Here is an 18,488-nt window from a genome sequence, read left to right as displayed (position 1 = left end):
GAGGCCTCCACACACACTGGCAAGCTGGACACACACCCCAGGACCTCTACCCTAGACTGCAATCCAGATCCAAGCAGGTTAAAGCAAGAGCGAATACCCCTCAGACTGGTCGCTTGGTCCCCCTACACTTTGTAGGCCAGGAGCTGAAACTGCGACGTGGTGCTGTCTGGCTGTGCCGGGAGTCTTAGTGGCTTCTCGCCCTGGGGGCAAAAGTCAAGGCACTCCCACTTTCTGGGTCCCAAAGTCCACACTGCACTGACCTTTCACTTTGTCCTTAGCATCTTTGTGTTGATAAATCTGGAAACTGCCACACCTGCTGCTAATCTGAAGTCTCTCTGGTCAGCGGCTGGTCAGACCCACCCTGGGGCTAAAACATCTGGCTTACACGGGTCTGGGCTCCGCTCCCAGAGCATTGCGCTGGCCAATTCCTGCCGGCCTGCCGGGCTGTGCTCAGCGGGAGGTTAGCTTCTCTGTGTCATTTTGTGGGTTCTGCAGCTCCAAAGTTTGTTCAGAGTCCCCTTTTTACATTGATTGGGGAAGGTGGAAGCCAGAGCTGCTCGGACTCCGCCCCCTACCTCTAAATTCTTAAAAGTCATCTAGTTTTATTTATTTTTGTTGTTGTTAGTCCTTTTTCAGTCATTTCCAATTCTTTATGACCCATTTAGGGTTTTCTTGGCAAAGATATTGACGTGGTTCGTCATTTCCCTCTCCCACTCATTTTACAGATGAGTAACTGAGGCCAACTGAGTTAAGTAACTTGTATAGAGTCACACAGCTACTAAGTGTCTGAGGCTGGGTTTGAACTCAGGAAGAGAAGTCCTCCTGAATTTAGGTCCAGCACTCTATTCACTGTGCCACCTAGCTGCCTGCAGTTTTATTTATAGTAAGAATCAATAAGTATTTATTAAAACTACTACATTCTAGAGACTATGCACAGATACAAAGAATGAAACAATCCATAGTCTCAAGAAGTTTAGATACAGTGTAATGGCAGAGGTAACAAGGATATGTGTATGTTAACATTGTGAGTTTGGTTCCTTCAGTAATAATAATAGATTTTGTTTTGTGAAGACCAACCATGAGGGGAGGCCCCTTCGCAGAGGGTCACAAGGATCAGCCATCAGCCCTTGACTTCTACTAGAGGGTTACTAGGCTCCACAATATTGATGACTTAGTCCTAGTCATGGTGTCCAGCTTATGCCTACGGGAGTAGACCAAAAGGGGATCAGGGTGAACAAGCTGTAAAGCCAATCATGAGCAGCTCTTCTGAGGACTACCACTGTCAATAACTTTAAGGATCTAATTGAATAGTATAATGAACTCTCAATTTATTCAGCAATAAACTAAAGCACAATATTCACAACAGTATAACATAACAGCTTATTACTAACGTGGCCACATTGTCTTAAACAAAGCATATCATTCAATAAGTCACAATCTCCTCAATCAATAAACAGTATCCAAGTAAAGTCCTCTTTCATCTTGACTCAAGTCTGGCTTCCAATTATCCTTAAGCCAGTCATCCTTAAGGGGTAGCAGAAAGTACAAACACTATCCATCCCTAGGTCACAATAAGTCACAGTCTCATCAGTCAATACAGAGTACTCAAGTAAAGTCTTCTTTCATCTTGACTCAAGACTGGCTTCCAAATCCCTTGGTTCCTCTTCCATGAGCTGACCGCTCCCAACTTTTGCCTGGATTCATACGTAGGCAGCTCTCTATTCCTGTTCCACATCTCCGCTCACAGGAACTGCTCCACTCCAAACCCTTTGAAGTTTCTGTTTCTAGGAAGACAAAGTTTAACAGAGCTACAACATTTAGACACATTGCTGGCACTATCATCTCAATTCACTTTCTGTCTGACAAAGTAACACAGTTAAACAGAAAAGGCATCTGTCTGTGAAATCAGACACAAATCAACAGTAAAGTCCTTTTTTAGGACTTCTGCCTAATAACAACAGACAGGACGCTTCTGTCTGACAGAACAACAGACCAGAGTTTGATCCAACAGAACAACAGAGTGCTGCAGAGTGCCAACATCACGAACATTCTGTCTATCAGTTCTGCCCACGCCCAGCTCGGCTCGGGCTTTTCTCTATTCTGCTCCTTCCTGTGGGCTCCATGTGATTACGTTAGGCCTATGAAGGGTAGCCCAAGGTATACTGTTTCCAACAAAGACTCATGATACAATTAAAGGTGAGGCACTTGAATAGCTGAAACAAGCAACAGAAGTACTACTTTGCCATTCCACAAGCCCCATTGTTGGGATACTTGCCAGGAAAGAGGGTGCTAGCAGCGACAGGGGGATAATCACTTTAACAAGGCTCAAGGAGCACAGAGGCAGAAGGCGTGAGGAATGGGATGAGGGGTAAGGGGGGGGGGCATATAGTCACTTAAGTAACAGTAGATCAGAGCTTGGAGCGCTTGAGCAGCATGGACCCTAAGCTGCAGAAGCATTTAGGACCCCATTTTAGAGGGTTCTTTGGGGGAGGAGAAGGAACTACCTGTACTACCTTGGAGTTGCTTCATGAGCACATCAGGTCCATCTTACTGTTGTCAGTGCTGCCTTGGGGTTGCCTTATTAGTCCATTTAGCCTATCACTTTCTGGTTTAACTATACATATATGGTGCTTATCTGCAGTCACAGGCTATGGGCTTTTTATTGGGGCCTAAATGACTTCTCTTGATTTAGTACATAGTTTCTAGATGTGGCCTCCATTAGTTGAGGAGGCAACCTTGGCAAGTGTCTTCTATGTTCTTCCTTAGAATCTTAGTTCCTATTTATTATAACCTTACTATTCTAACTGGTGAAGTGGTTGTAGAGACCTTAAAAAGATAACATTTCAATATACTTTTCTATATTTTGTTAAGGGTTTTGAGAAATAGCATGACATAGTTGACAGAGAATGGATCTCACATCCAGGAACACTTGGGTTCATAGCTTTCTTCTGAGATGTACTCACTGTGTGGGTACTGACCCTGGGCCAGTCAGTTAACTTTTCAATTTCTCCAAACAACTCTTTAAAATTATACATTTCAGGCTTGCATTGATACAAGGAGTTTCTGCATCTGTCAGTTTTCTGTTTTTTACGAAATCTTAAATTCAGTCTTCATAGCTTTCAGGTTTCCCCTTTATATATACTATTGAGCCAAATAAGATTTAGAAGCTTTGAGGTCATCTAGCCCAACCTTATAATTTTATAGATGAGGCACATGAGGCCCAAAGGAGTAAAAAGCCTGATCTTTCTTTTTTTTTTTTTTGGAGGGCAATTGGGATTAAGTGACTTGCCCAAAGTCACACCGATAGTAAGTGTGTCAAGCATCTAAGGCCGGATTTGAACTCAGGTCCTCCTGACTCCAGGACCAGTGCTCTATCCAGTGTGCCTTCTAGCTGCCCTGTTGTCATTTTCATCACATCATGATGCCTCTCAAGGAAGTTGTGTGGGTTTTTGTTTTTTTTAATTATTGGAGATATGTTTATATATGTTTATAATATTGGAGGTATGTTTATAGTTCGAGTAGACTGTAGAGAGAAAATAAAGGTCTGAGAGAGAGGAAACAATGGATGGTCCTAAAGTACTGTGATAGTAACGAAATATAAAGATCCCCCTGTATTGGCTTGGTTTTCAAATTGATTGTGTTAAAACCCAGAGCTTGTTAATCCCACCTGTGGGATGGACTTGTTGATGTGAAAAGAGAGTCCTGAACTGGGAGGAGCTAGTGACATAGATTTGGAGAGACAAGAGAGAGGCAGAAGAACTTTTTGGAAGCAGCACCCTCGTGGAGGCAGAGAGAGACTGAGTGGCTGAGGGCCACTTTGAATCGCCCTGGACTTTTGAGACCTGCCCCCGGAACTGCCAAGGACTGAGGAGACATGGATGTTTTGCTGGTACTTTGTCTGTCTGTTTTGATGTTGTTTTGCCAGATTTGTCCACTGGTGAAAGACAATCCTGTTGTTGAAGAAGTCCTGGAACCTGGCTGCTGGTTAAGAGCTCCTGAGACTGTCCTGCAGACAGAGAGTGAATACTGTCCACTGGTGAAGGACAGTGCTGTTGTTGCAGGGGTCTGGGAACCTTTCTGTTGGTTCAGAAGCCCTGAAGAAGGATTTTCTTGTTGTATGTTTACAGAGATCCTGGGAGAGGGTTTTGCTAATGTTTTCAGGGGTTCTAGGACTGTTCTGCAGACAGAGGATGAATTAATGAAGAGACTGGCAATGTATCTTGTGTCCTTGCTAAGCCTTGTCTCCCCAGGAACTAAGATTGCTGATAACTTGCCTCTGTGTCAAGGTGAAGAAAAGACCTCCATTTGGGTATTAAGTGCTGTGCTTAAACTTGTTGTAACTCTGGGGTAGATTCAATTGTGATCCAGGGGTGGGGAACTTTTGACCTTTTTGTGTTCTAAGGTTGAACAAATGAATGTACTTTACTTAGATTGGAAACTAATCTCCATTTGAGAAGAGGGACTTTGTGGTGGACTAAATGAAGGTACAGCCTAGGGGTGGAGTAGTATTTAGAACAGGGACTTTGTAATTGATTTAATGAATGGAAGGTGGGGTGGGTAGTACTTGGAGATTATTTAATCACACTTAGTAAATGCTGTATTTGGAATGATGTCATGTTTTGATCTTCTCTGTTCTTGGTTTGTCACTGAATAAAATGGAGACACCTATGCTGGTATTCTGAACCTTGGGAAGTTGCCTTTCCTTGGCATTACATTACATTACAAGTACATGGAAGGGAATGGGATTTAAGGTCAGACATGGAAGAATTAGCCTTAGGAAAGTGGGACAGTTCTTCCTGTGAGTCCAAAGAGTTGGAAAAAAATAAATGAACAGTTAAATGTTATTGGGGGGATTTTGAGATATTTTCACTACTTTCCAACTTCTTTCTCCTTTATGATTCCAAAATCCTTGTAAGAGCAGCATATACTTTCTGCTTTATTTATTTATTTTTTGCCATTAACTTGGTCTCTAAACTTTCTTCTTCTATCTCTACCAATCCATTGAAATTGCCCTCTCAAAGAATGTCAGCTGCTAGGAGCAAGGGATACAAGAAGAAATCTATTGGTATGTAAGTGTAATGGTAATGGTAATTTGAAGATCTTCCCTGCCCCTTAATAAGCCTAAGGGAATTTGAAGACCTTCCCTGCTTTGAAGATTTTCCCTGCCCCCTAAGAGGCTGAATGTAATCACATAGAGCCTATGGTGGGAGGAGTTTGCTAAAAGGTGGAGCAGAGCCCACAGGAAACTGGGAGTCAGAGCAGTTAGAGATGGAGGGAGGAGAGGACACACCCAGTATGACAGCTAGCCTCATGAGTGTTGGTTTATGGGAAGCCTAAAGGATAGTGTGACTCTCCGCTGCATTTTAGTGTATTAACTTCTATGTTGCTATCATGGCTTCAGTTTCCCAGTGCTGGGATTTGGTTTTCTGTTGTCTGAATAAATGTTTTGCTTCTGTTTTCTATATGGAGAGTCTGTTATATTTTGCAATTGAGCACTATGCCAGCATATTCACAGTTGCTGTTAGGCCTGTGAATATTGCATTGGCACTACAGTGAGTCCTACAACATTTCCTGCCCACTCTTGCCTAGTCTAAATCTGACCTCAAAATAAGTTCAGGTAGTGAAATGTCATAGTGTAGACAAGTACAATTCAGCTGTGTAACCTGTTGATTTAGCATTTCCATAGCACTTTAAAGTTTACAAAGTGTTTTTCCTGATAGAAGGGTACTGATTTCATTCCTTTGTACAGATGAGGAAACTGGGGGAGTTTCAGAGTTTAAATAAACTTAATCAAGGTCACACAAGCTAGTGAACACCAGAGATGGACACAAGGACTCAAATCCCCATCTTTTCACTCAGGACAGTGCTCTTTCCATGTTGTGCTGGCTTTCAATAACACCTCTGCAGTGTTCCCAGTCCATTCATTGGAAACTCTGTTAATGTTGCCTGTTGCCAGTCAACACAATGACTTATGAAAGTCATAGTCTGTTTGGAAGAGGGCCACTTTCCACAACCACATCATGACAGGAGGCAGAATTGTAGCTCCAAGTACTGCATTGGAAGTTATTTATCATAAAGCCTTGTCCCTCATCAGGCCATTAATTGTGCTAATACACAGAAAAATCTTGAATAATTACTTAGCTTTGTCCTTTTGTCCCACCTGTACTAAGAAACGTCCTACCCAATTGATCATGAGGCCATTTTTAGCCCATTTTAATTTAAATACAAAGATTATGTAGTAAGTTCACTATATTCTCTGTCATAAGAATAATTAGTATTGATTAATTTATGAGTTGCTAATTAGGCATTTTGGTACTTAGCTCTAAAATGATGGAATGGAGGCACCAGGATAAGTTTCTAAGTTATACCTGAAACCATTTTATATTCCCTGGTTAATGTGGACTTTCTTTAGTTGATTTATGAGATGTTATATTTGCCTTAAAGTACTTTACTTTTTCCCCTTTAAGGCATTTTTTAAAGTATGGCACTTCAACTGGACATGAATCCAATCATTTAGATAAAAATGTTACCCCAAGAGAGGAACAAATATTCCCTCTAAACTTTTTAAGCTCTCTAGGTACCAATTATAAATGCAAAACCTATATAGGCTTTACTGCTGTAATTCAGCCAAATAAAATTGAGTTGACATATTTAATGATATAAAAAGTATTATGTAGTATTTATATATAGTGAATTCAACATAAATGACATGTTCATATTACATTTACACAGCTAAGCCAGCCATTAGTTTTTTTTTCCAATTTTATTACTTTAGTGCCTATAAACAACATCAATATCAAGTTTTCTCTCAGTTCATTTACAAATCAGTCTTCATTACACACAATGATACTTCCTCACCAACCCTGTCCTCTATGTCTTCCATAATCCAGGACAGATTCTTAGGCTCTCTACTGACACCCATATTTCCTTCTCTTACATACTCCCCATCCAGGATCAAAGAAACAAGGAGTGGGGTCCTTTTTGTGTAGCATGCCCAAATGATGGCAACAGACTTCAAAAATTGTCTCATAACTGTTCCTCCTTGAGCAAACCCTAAATTACCAAATGTATGTTTTCAATCAATCAATAAACATTTATTAAGTACCTACTACTAGGTGCCAAGGAGAGGTGAAAAGTCAATAGATTATGGTTGGATGGGTAGACTTTAGAATTCTTGAACACAGAGGTGTTACATTTGTGGATGATGGTAAGATTAAGGATATGACCATTTTCATGTGTGACAGGTGGGATGGAGCAGTAGGTCATGGGAAATGAGTAGGTTAAGGAACTAAGTAGTTATGATACTTGAAAGAGTGTCTATGTGTATGTTGAAGTCCCTTGGTATGAGGGCAGGAGTTGGGGAAGAGAAAAAAATTGTGAGTCAGCTATCAAAGACATAGAGATAAAAAGGGGAGTGACCTTGGGGTCTATAGACAACAGCTACCAGGATTTTGTTTGAGTGGTAGATATGAATAGCATGAACCTCAAAGAAAGGAAGGTTACTGAGTGATGGAGGTAAGAGGATGTGTAAGTAACTAATGCGGATCAAGGAGTAAAGATGTAACTTACTAGAAAAGGTGGGGTGTTTTGTCATGTTAGCCAATATAACCAGTAAGATGTGGTACCTAAGAGTTGTCTTGATTTGCATTTCTGTAATTAATGGTGATTTAGAGCATTTTTTCATATGCAAGACTATTACAATTAAGTTTCAATAAGCAAATAGATGGAAGGAATGGGAGAGGGAAAGACTTAAGATAAAGGGAAATTTGTTACCCATGGAATAGGCCTTCTAGAGGGCACAGTGGGCAATCTGGGTGGTGTTTGCTTGTAACTTTGGAATGGTAGGGTTATGGGAGACAGAATTGAGGAATCAAGTGGTAGGGTTCTAAATGATGTTTTCTTTTATTGAGGGAACAAGCATTATTTTGGTAAACAGATGTTTGGTTTAGCTTTTTTTTTTTGTATGGAAGAATTCTTCAATCAAGAAAGAGAAGCCTCTCTTTTTCCACTCCCATCCTATAAAGTATGCCATGCCTAAATATAAACCTATTAATTCTAACTCACTTTTTCCCTTCCTTGGTTTAAACACAGATCTGTCTTGTTCTGCTAACCTCAACCTTTACCTTCCCTGACTCCCAGATACCACGGATCTAAACAAGACCCGTTTTCATGGTGGCTAATGCTATCACCATTTCCCTTATCCTTGTCCCAGTGTTTTTCTTTTTTCTCAGTCTCAGCATTATGATTGTAGGAGGAGAAGGTATATGGAGCATCTGTACCTCAGAGACCATTCTCTCTCTTCTCCTATCTCCACTTGACCCCTTTCTCAATTTAGTTTATTTAGGAAGGCATAAGTGAATAAATTTCTTTTTTAAATTCAGATTTATTTTCAGTTTTAAATATGATCCCTCCTCCCTCCCCTTCTGCTCCCCTCCAATAAAGCAAAAAAAAAAACAAAACCCATTACAAATATGTTTAGTCATACAAAATAAATTTGAGAGAGAGAAAAGAAATCGTGTTTCAATCTACACTCTGCATTCTTCAGTTCTCTTGTCAGGAGATGGATAGCATGTTTAATCATAAGTCTTTTGAAACTGGTTGGTCATTGTGTTGATCAGCTACCACTATCTTTCAAAGTTGATTATAATTACAATACTGCTGTTACTGTATAAATTGTTCTGGTACTATTTACTTTTTTTCTCATCAGTTCATATAAGTCTTCCCAGGTTTTTCTAAAACCATGCCCTTGGATGGTTTCTTGGATTTCTTTCTCTAAAAACTGCCTATTCATGTCCTTTGACCATTTATCAATTGGGGAATGGCTCTTATTCTTGCTTTAATCAGAGAAACTTGCTCCAAAGATTCCCTCATGCCCCCTGCCCAGTTTCTTGCTTTTCTTTTAATTTTTATCTGTATTGGGTTTGTTAGTGTAAAAACTTTTTAATTTTATGTAATAAAAATGATCCATTTTATCTTCCTCCCCATCATGAACTCTTTCTCTATCTATAGATCTGACAAGTAAATTCTTCCATGTCTCACTAATTTGCTTATGATACCACCCTTTATGTCTAACTCATGTCTTCATCTTTAACTTATCTTGGCATGTAGTATGAGATGGTATTCTATGCCTAGTTATGGCCAGACTACTTCTCAAATTCCCCAAGTTTTTGTGAAATAGTGAGTTCATGCCCCCAAAGCTAGAATCTTGGAGTTTGTCAAACACCAAGTTATTGTGCTCATTTTCTTTTATATTTTGTGTACCTAATCTATTCCACTAATCAATTTCTGTGTTTCTTACCCAGTACCAAATTGTTCTGGTGATTACCAAAGTTTTGTAGTATATTTTGAAATATGGTCAAGGTCCCCTTTCTGCTCACTTTTTTTTCTTTTAAATTTATTTACTTTTAGTTTATAACATTCAGTTCCACAAGTTTCTGAGTTCCAAATTTTCTTCCCCTCCTTCTCTTCCTCCATCCCCCCCAAAGGTGGCATGCAATCTGATATAGGTTTTACATATACCTTCACATTAAACATTAGTCAAGTTGAAAAGAAGAATTATAACCAAGGGAATGAACAATAAGAAAGAAGAAACAAAACAAAACAAAAAAGAAAGCAAGTAATTTGCTTCAATCTGCATTCAGAGTGTAATTCTTTCTCTGGATGTGGATAGTCTTTTCCATCACGAGTATTTTGGACTTGTCTTATAACCTTGCATTGCTGAGAAGTCCAGTCTATCAAAGTTAGTCATCACAGATATGATGTGTCTGTAACTGTGTACAATGTTCTCCTGGTTATGTTCCCTTTCCTCAGCATCAATTTATATAAGTGTCTCCAAGTTATTATGAAGTCAGTCTGCTCCTCATTTCTTATAACACAATAGTATCCCATTACATTTGTATATCACAACTTGTTTAGCCATTGCCCAATTGATGGGCATCCCCTTGATTTCCAATTCTTTCCACCACAAAAAGAGTTGCTATAAATATTTTTGTACATATGGGTGCTCCTTCCACTTGTACGATCTCTTTGGGATACAGCCCTAGAAGTGGTATTGTTGGATCAAAGGGTATGCACATTTTTATAGCCCTTTGAGCATAGTTCCAAATTGCTCTCCAGAATGGTTGGATCAGTTCACAACTCCACCAACAATGCATTAGTGTTCCAATTTTCCCACATCTTCTCTAGCAGTTATCATTTTCCTGTTTGGTCATGTTAGCCAATCTGACCGATGAGATGTGGTACCTAAGAGTTGTTTTGATTTGCATTTCTCTCATCAATACTGATTTAGAGCATTTTTTTCATATACTTATAGATATCTTTAATTTCTTCCTCTGAAAACTGCCTGTTCATATCCTTTGACCATTTATCAATTGGGGAATGACTTGTATTCTTATGAATTTGACTTAGTTCTCTGTATGTTTTAGAAATGAGGCCTTTATTGGGAGGCTAGGTGGTGCAGTAAATAGAGCACTAGCCCTGGAGTCTGGAGGACTTGAGTTCAAATGCGGCCTCAGACACTTAATTAACACTTACTATCCATGTGACCTTGGACAAGTCATTTAACCCCAATTTCCCTGCCTTCTCCCTCCCCCCCAAAAAAAGAAATGAGGCCTTTATCAGAGACACTGGTTATAAAAATTCTTTCCCAATTTTCTGCTTCCCTCCTAATCTTGGTTACATTTGGCTTTCTTTATATGAAAACTTTTCAACTTAATGTAATCAAAATTATCCATTTTGCATTTTGTAATGCTCTCTATCTCTTGTTTGGTCATAAAAGCTCCCCTTCTCATAAATCTGACAGGTAGGGGCAGCTAGGTGGCGCAGTAAATAAAGCGCCAGCCCCGGAATCAGGAGGACTGGAGTTCGGTTCTGGCGTCAGACACTTAACACCCACACACACAAAATAAACTAGCTGTGTAACCTTGAACAAGTTACTTAACCCCAATTGCCATCCAAAAAAAAAAGGCACAAAAAAAATTTGACAGGTAAACTATTCCTTGCTCTCCCAGATTGTTTACATATCAGTCTTTATATCTAAATTGTGAACCCATTTAAACTTTATTTTGGTATACAGTGTAAGATATTTGTCTGTGCCCAGTTTCTGCCATGATATTTTCCAGTTTTCCCTGCAGTTTTTGTCAAATAATGAGTTCTTATCCCAGAAGTGGGAGTCTTTGGGTTTATCAAACAGTAGATTATAGATATAGTATATATACTATAGATATAGTTAATAGTCATTGACTGCTGTGTCCTGTGTACCTGATCGATTCCACTGATCCACCACTCTATTTCTCAACCAGTACCAAGTAGTTTTGATGCTGCTGCTTTATAATACAGTTTAAATTTAAATCCCTAGTACTTCTTTCCATTAATTCCCTCAATATTCTGGACCTTTTGTTATTCCAGATAAATTTTGCTATTATTTTTTCTAGCTCTATAAAATAATTTTTGGTAGTTTGATTGGTATGGCACTAAATAGGTAAATTAATTTAGGTAAAATTGTCATTTTTATTATATTAGCTTGCCCTTACCATGAGCAACTGATGTTTTTCCAGTTATTTAGATCTGACTTTATTTGTGTAAAAAGTGTTTTGTAATTGTGCTCATATAGTTCCTGGGTTTGTTTTGGCAGGTAGATGCCCAGATATTTTGTAATGTCTACAGTAATTTTGAATGCAATTTCTCTTTATATTTCTTGCTGTTGGGCTTTTTTAGATATATATAGGAATGCCAAGGATTTATGTGGGTCTATTTTATATCCTGCAACTTTGCTAAAGTTATTTATTATTTCAAGTAGTTTTTTACTTGATTCTCTAAGTATATCATCATATCATCTGCAAAGAGTGATAGCTTAGACTCTTCTTTGCCTATTCTAATTCCTCCAATTTCTTTTTCTTCTCTTATTGCTACAGCTAGCATTTCTAGTGCCAAATTGATTAACATGGGTGATAGTGGACATCCTTGTTTCACCCCCTGATCTTACTGGAAATGCTTCTAGCTTATCCCCATTACATATAATACTTGCTGATAGTTTTAGGTAAATGCTACTTGTCATTTTAAGGAAGACTCCATTTATTCCTATGCTTTCTAGTGTTTATTACCGGAATGGGAGTTGTATTTTGTCAACAATTTGCATCTATTAAGATGATCATATGGTTTCTACTAGTTTTGTTGTTGATATGATTGATTATACTGATAGTTTTCCTAATGTTGAACCAGCCTTGCATTCCTGGAATAAATCCTACCTGATCAAAGTGTATTATTCTCACAATAAGGTGCTATAATCTTTTTGCTAGTATTTTATTTAAAATTTTTGCATCTATATTCATTAGAGAAATTGGTCTATAATTTTCTTTCTTTATTTTGAAGTTCTTCCTGATTGACTGGCATCAGTCACTATATTGGTATCATAAAAAGAATGTGGTAGGACTTCTTCCTTACCAGTTTTCCCAAAAAGTCTATAAAGTACTAGAATTAATTGTTCTTTAAATGTTTGATAGAATTCACTTATAAATCTATCTGGCCCTGGATATTTTTCCTAGGAGTTCACTGATGGCTTGCTCAATTTCTTTTTCTGAGAAGAGTATTTTACTTCCTCTTTACTATTAAGTATTTTACTTCCTCTTCAGTTAACCTGGGAAATTTATATTTATTTAATTTATTAATTTATTAATTTATTCATTCATTTCACTAAGATTGTCAAGTTTATGGGCATACAATTGGGCAAAATAATTCCTAATTATTGTTTTAATTTTCTCTTCATGGGAGGTAAATTTACCCTTTTTATTTCTGATACTTGTAATTTGGTTTTCTTCTTTTTAATCAAATTGACTAAAGATTTATCAATTTTATTTTTTTCATAAAACCAAGTCTTAGCTTTATTTATTAGTTCAATAATTTTCTTAATTTCAATTTTATTAATCTCTCCTTTGGTTTTCAGTATTTTTAATGTGGTATTTACTTAGGGGTTTTCAATTTATCCTTTTTCTAGCTTTTTCAGTTGCATGCCAATTCGCTGATCTCCTTTTTCTCTATTTTATTCAAGTAAGCATTCAGAGATATAAAACTTCCCCTAAGAACTGTTTTTGATGTATCCCATAAGTTTTGGAATGTTGTCTCATTATGGTCATTCTCTTGAATGAAGTTATTGATTGTTTCTATGATTTGTTGTTTGACCCACTCATTCTTTAGGATTCGATTTTTTAGTTTCCAATTAGTTTTTAGTCTGTCTTTCCATGGCCCTTTATTACATATAATTTTCATTGCATCATGATCTGAAAAAGATGCATTTAATATTTCTGCACTTCTGCACTGGATTGTGAGGTTTTTATGCCCTAGTACGTGATCAATTTTTGTGTATGTGCCATGTACTACTGAGAAGAAGGTATTTTCCTTTTTATCCCCATTCAATTTTTTCAAGAGGTCTACCATATATACCTTCTCCAAAATTCTATTCACTTCCTTAACTTCTTTCTTGTTTATTTTGATGTTAGAGTTATCAAGTTCAGAGAGGGGAAGGTTGAGGTCCCCCACTAATATAGTTTTGCTATCTATTTCTTCTTGAACTAACTCCCTGAACTTCTCTAAGAATTTGGATGCCATGCCACTTGGTATATATATTTTTAATAATGATATTATTATGGTGCCTTTTAGCAGGATATAGTTTCCTTCCTTATCCCTTTTAATTAGATCTATTTTTACTTTTGCTTTGTGTGAGATTAGAATTGCTCCCCCTGCTTTTTTACTTTAGCTGAAGCATAATATATTCTACTCCATTCTTTTACCTTTACCTGGTGTGTATCCCCCGGTTTCAAATGTGTTTCTTGTAAACAACATATTGTAGGATTATGGTTTTTAATTCATTCTTCTATCTGCCTTTGTTTTATGGGAGAGTTCATCCCATTCACATTCACAGCTATGATTACTATATATGTCTGTCTTTACATCCTATTCCCTCCCCCTGTTTATGCCTTTATTTCTCCCTTTTCCTTTCCCCTCCTCAAAAGAGTTTTGCTTTTGACCACCACTTCCTTCAATATTACCTCCCTATCAACCTCCTTCCTTTTCCTACCCTTTCCCCTTACTACTTCTTCCTTCCCTTCTAACCTTTTTCTTTGGGTTCTCACTAAGATGGCAACTCCCATGCATTGACTAATCGCTCGGAGACAGGCTGAGAATGTCAATATAAATATGAACCAGATAAAAGGGAAGCAAATAAGCAACATGTGAGATGTCAGTAACGTTTAGAATTTGGACATTGGACATATGAATGCACAGGAAAAAGAAAATACTTGCATAGACCTGCAAGAACAGCAGAACTTAAGAGAGCTTTAAAAGAAAAAGAAAACAGATTCTTATTACAACAAAGCATTGGAGAAACTAATACAGAAAAAAAAGATCAAGAAAAAAAGGGCCAAGAGTGTTACCAGTTCCAGCAGCAGCAGCAGTGGGAGTTCAGCCAGTGATTCTTCATCAGAGAGTGAAGACTCCTCTCCCTCTTCTTCCTCTCATGATAGTGATACTGAGGAAAGCTCTTCCACTTCATCATCATAGTTCCCTTCTCAACTAGTTCTTCCCCTTCCTCTGATTCTAAGGCAGATTTCAGCTCTTCCTCTAGCACCAACTCTAGCACAGATAGTAGCTCTGATGCTGAGCCACCAAAGAAAAAGAAATAGAATTGCTTTAAGCATCTCTGATCATTTAGGACTGATGAATTGACAGATGCTAATGTATTTCTCAAAAGAGGACTTGGAATATGTTATGGCCAAATGGATTAAATGGTCAAAATTTCTATAATTCAAAAGCTTTCTAAATGTTTCACATTTTAAGGGCATAAAGATTATTAACAAAGTATGTATATAGAAAGCATTTTTTTTATTTTAAGGAGATTTTTGTTTCTTTTTTATCTTAAAAACATATCTTTAAAATTTAATCAAAGCTGAAATCCAGTAAATCTGGTATTTATGTATTGAAACTTGTAAACTTTTTCTCTTTATGAAATAAATGCCATACCTTGTTTATATGTTGATATCATAAAAAAAATAATATTTACTCTTGGTTTTAAATAAATACTGCTTATCATTTTAAGGAAAACTTCATTTATTTCTGTTTTCTAGTATTTGGTGTTTTGCTTTTATATATATATATATATATACACATACATACACATACATATACAAGAAATAGCTATTGTATTTTGTCAAAAGTCTTTTCAGCATCTTTTGAAATAATAGATAAGTAATTTTTATTTTTGATGATTTTGTCATTGATATACCAATAATGTTGATAGTATTCCTAAAAGTGAACTATTCTTTCATTCCTGGTATAAGTCCAGCCTAATCAAAATGTATGAGCTTTGTGATATGTTACTATATTCTCCTTGTTAGCATTTTATTTTTTTGCATCAATATTCATTAGGGAAATTGGTTTATGGATTCTATGCCCTCCACTTTGAGTTACCCTGGTTTAAATATCAGGTCATATTTGTGTCAAAGAAGGAATTTAGTAGGACCGCTTCTTGACCTATTTTCCCAGTTTATATAGTATTGAAATTGTTCTTTAAATATTTGGCAAAATTTGTAAATCCCTCTGGTCCTAGAATTTTTTTTGGGGGGGGGGGGTATTAATTTATGACTTGTTCAGTTTCTTTTTCTAAGATAGAGGTAAGTATTCTATTTCCTCTTCTGTTAAATTAGGCAATTTCTTTTTTATTTTGATAACTATTCATCCATCTAATTTACAGTCGGTTTTATTCGCATATAGTTGGGCAAAATGACTTCTAATATTTGCTTTAGTCTCCACCAGTTGTGAATTTACTTTTAATTTTTAATACTGCATATTTCATATTCTTTTTAAAAACTGAACTGGCCAGTGGTTTATCTTTTTTATTTATTGCATGCTTAATTTTCGTGAAGGTGCCATGCACATTCTGAGACATAAGTATACTCCTTTATATTCTGTTCAGTATTTTCCAGTGTTCTGTCCTATCAACATTTTCCAAACTTCTATTCATTTCCTTATTCTCTTTCTTGCTTATTTTATGGTTAGACTTGTCTAGATCTTAGGGTAAATTTGGGCCTCCCTGATTTGAGTTTTACTGTCTTCTCCTGTAACTCATTTAACTTCTCCTTCAACAATTCAGATACTATACCATTTGGTACATATATGTTCAGTACTGATATAGTGCTTTATATGTGTCTCATATTGACCCTTACAACAACTTTATTATTATCCCCATTTAATAGATGAGGAAGATGAGGTGCCACCTAACTGCCACTAGCCATCTGTGGTACTTTAAAAAAAAATCAAAATGTAGTATCTCTGTTTCTTTTACTTAGGTTTATTTTTGTATTTGCTTTGTCTGAGATCATGCTTGTTACCATAATATGCATAATAATTAATATCATATATATAATATACATACATAATTTCTGCCCCAGCCCCTTATTTTAACTTTGTGTATCTTTCCATTTCAAATGTTTCCTGTGATCATATTTTTGAATTCTAATTTCTAATCCACTTTGCTATCCTTAACCTTTTTATAGGTGCATTTATGCCAAATTCAGTTATAATTGCTATGTATTTCCCTCCATCCTACTATACTTTGCCTTCATTCCCCCCATTCCCCTTTTGAGTCTGCTTTTGCTTCTGACCACTGCCTTCCTTAACTCACCCTCTCTCTCATCTTTTAACTCTTTTCCCCTCACTTCACTGTTGTGTAAGATTAATTTGGTATTTAATTGTGTATGTATATTTTTTTCCTCCTTTAACCACTTCAGATGAGTGTTGCCTGCTCCCCCATCCACTTCCTCCTCCATCGTGTTGTGTACCCAATTTATGTGAGATAAATTTCCTCATTCTTCCTATTCCTTCCCCCTTCTCTCACTGCATTTCTTTTCACCAGTCTTCCATTCTTCTTTCTGATATCATTCAATTCAAATTTTCTATTCAGCTCTGGTCTCTTCATCAGGAATGCTTGAAAGCACTCTACTTCATTAAAAATCCACTCCCTCTCACACAGATAGGATTATACTCAGGTTTTTTTTTTTAATAGGTTGTTCTGGTTGTAATTGTAGATCTTCTATCTTCTGAAATATCACATTCCAAGCCTTCCTTTTCTTTGCAGTGATAGCTGCCAAATCTTGTGTGATCCCAAATGGAGCTCTGGTACTTGAATTCTTTCTGTCTATCTATAGTATTTTTAACTTATTTGTGAGATCTGGATTAATTTTTGTGGTTCTTTCAAGAATTGACTAGTGAATTCTTTCAGTTTCTACTGTGCTCTGTAGTTCTAAGATACCTGGACAGTTTTCTTTTATAATTTCTTTAAGTGTGATGTTTTGGCTCTTTCATTGTTCATGGATTTCAGGTAGTCCAATGATTCTTAAATTATCTCTCCTAGTCTATTTTCCAAGTCTGTTGTTTTTTCTGTGTTATTTGACATTTTCTTCTATTTTTCAGTCTTCTGATTGTTTTATTATTTCTTGATGTCTCATGTAGTTATTAGCTTCCAGTTGGTCAATTCTAATTTTTTCTTTTGCTTTTTGGAGGGCAGTTGAGGTTAAGTGACTTCCCCATGATCATATGGCTAGTTTTTGTGTTAAGTGTCTGAAGCCATATTTGAACTCAGGTCCTCCTGAGGGTGGTGCTCTATTCACTGTGCCGCCTATTCACCCCAGTCAATTCTAATTTTTAAAGGAGTTATAGTCTTCACTAAGATATTTGTAGCTCTTTTACCACGCTCAAGCTGTTAATTCTCTTTTCATATCGTTCCTATTTATATAGCTCTCATTTCTCCTATTCTTTCCTCTGATATTATTTGGTTTTTAACTTTTTTCTTGCTCTTTTAAAAAGTTTTTTTTTTTTTTAACTCATAAGCATTTTTACTAGACCTTCATCTAATTTACATTTTTCCTTGAGGCTTTGATTTTAGATATTTTAAGTTGTCTTTGTTGTTTCTCTGTCTTGAGCTTCCCTGTCACCATCAGCTCTTTGTGGTCAGACTTTTGCTTATTCTTCCAGCCTAATTCTTGACTTTTGACTTTTGTTAGTAGTGGGTTTTACATTTCTGGGGAGGGAGGGATGTCTGGCCTGAGCTTTTGGTCTCCTCATGTCCTGCTTCTTTTACAATTCAGGCTGGTGGGGGTCTGCAAGCTTTCAGTGCTTTAAAAATTTTGTAATCTGGTTTGTTCTGTGCACTCTTGTTCTGAGCTCTGCAAGTTGCCGACTCAGATTTGATATAATGGATTATGCATGGTGGAATTTCCATAGACTGCTGCTGGAATCAGTCACTGTTAAGACTACTGGGAAGTTCTGCAGGTTCAGAGTGACTTAGCTGTTGACTCACCTTTGGTCTAGGTCTTCTTCCCTCTTTTTCCCACTGTAGGTTTATGTGTTGGGCTAAGGGCTAGAACTGAGTCAGCACTCTTTTCCTGGACTCAGAACCACCCAGCTAAATTTCTGCCACTTGTTCCATGCCTGTTCTCAGC

At 37.1% G+C, this 18,488-nt stretch overlaps 1 pseudogene; it reads left to right on the top strand.

Annotated features, from left to right (window-relative positions):
* The first annotated feature begins 14,334 nt into the window (after nucleotides 1–14,334).
* LOC138161065 (zinc finger CCHC domain-containing protein 10 pseudogene) lies at nucleotides 14,335–15,200 on the top strand (annotated as a pseudogene).
* Nucleotides 15,201–18,488: the final 3,288 nt, after the last annotated feature.

The sequence above is a fragment of the Petaurus breviceps genome, unplaced genomic scaffold (genome assembly GCF_028583685.1).
Source record: "Petaurus breviceps papuanus isolate PSGF00001 unplaced genomic scaffold, PetGlider_PUasm1.0 118, whole genome shotgun sequence".
Taxonomy (NCBI): domain Eukaryota; kingdom Metazoa; phylum Chordata; class Mammalia; order Diprotodontia; family Petauridae; genus Petaurus; species Petaurus breviceps.
This window is presented reverse-complemented; position numbering and strand designations above follow the sequence as displayed.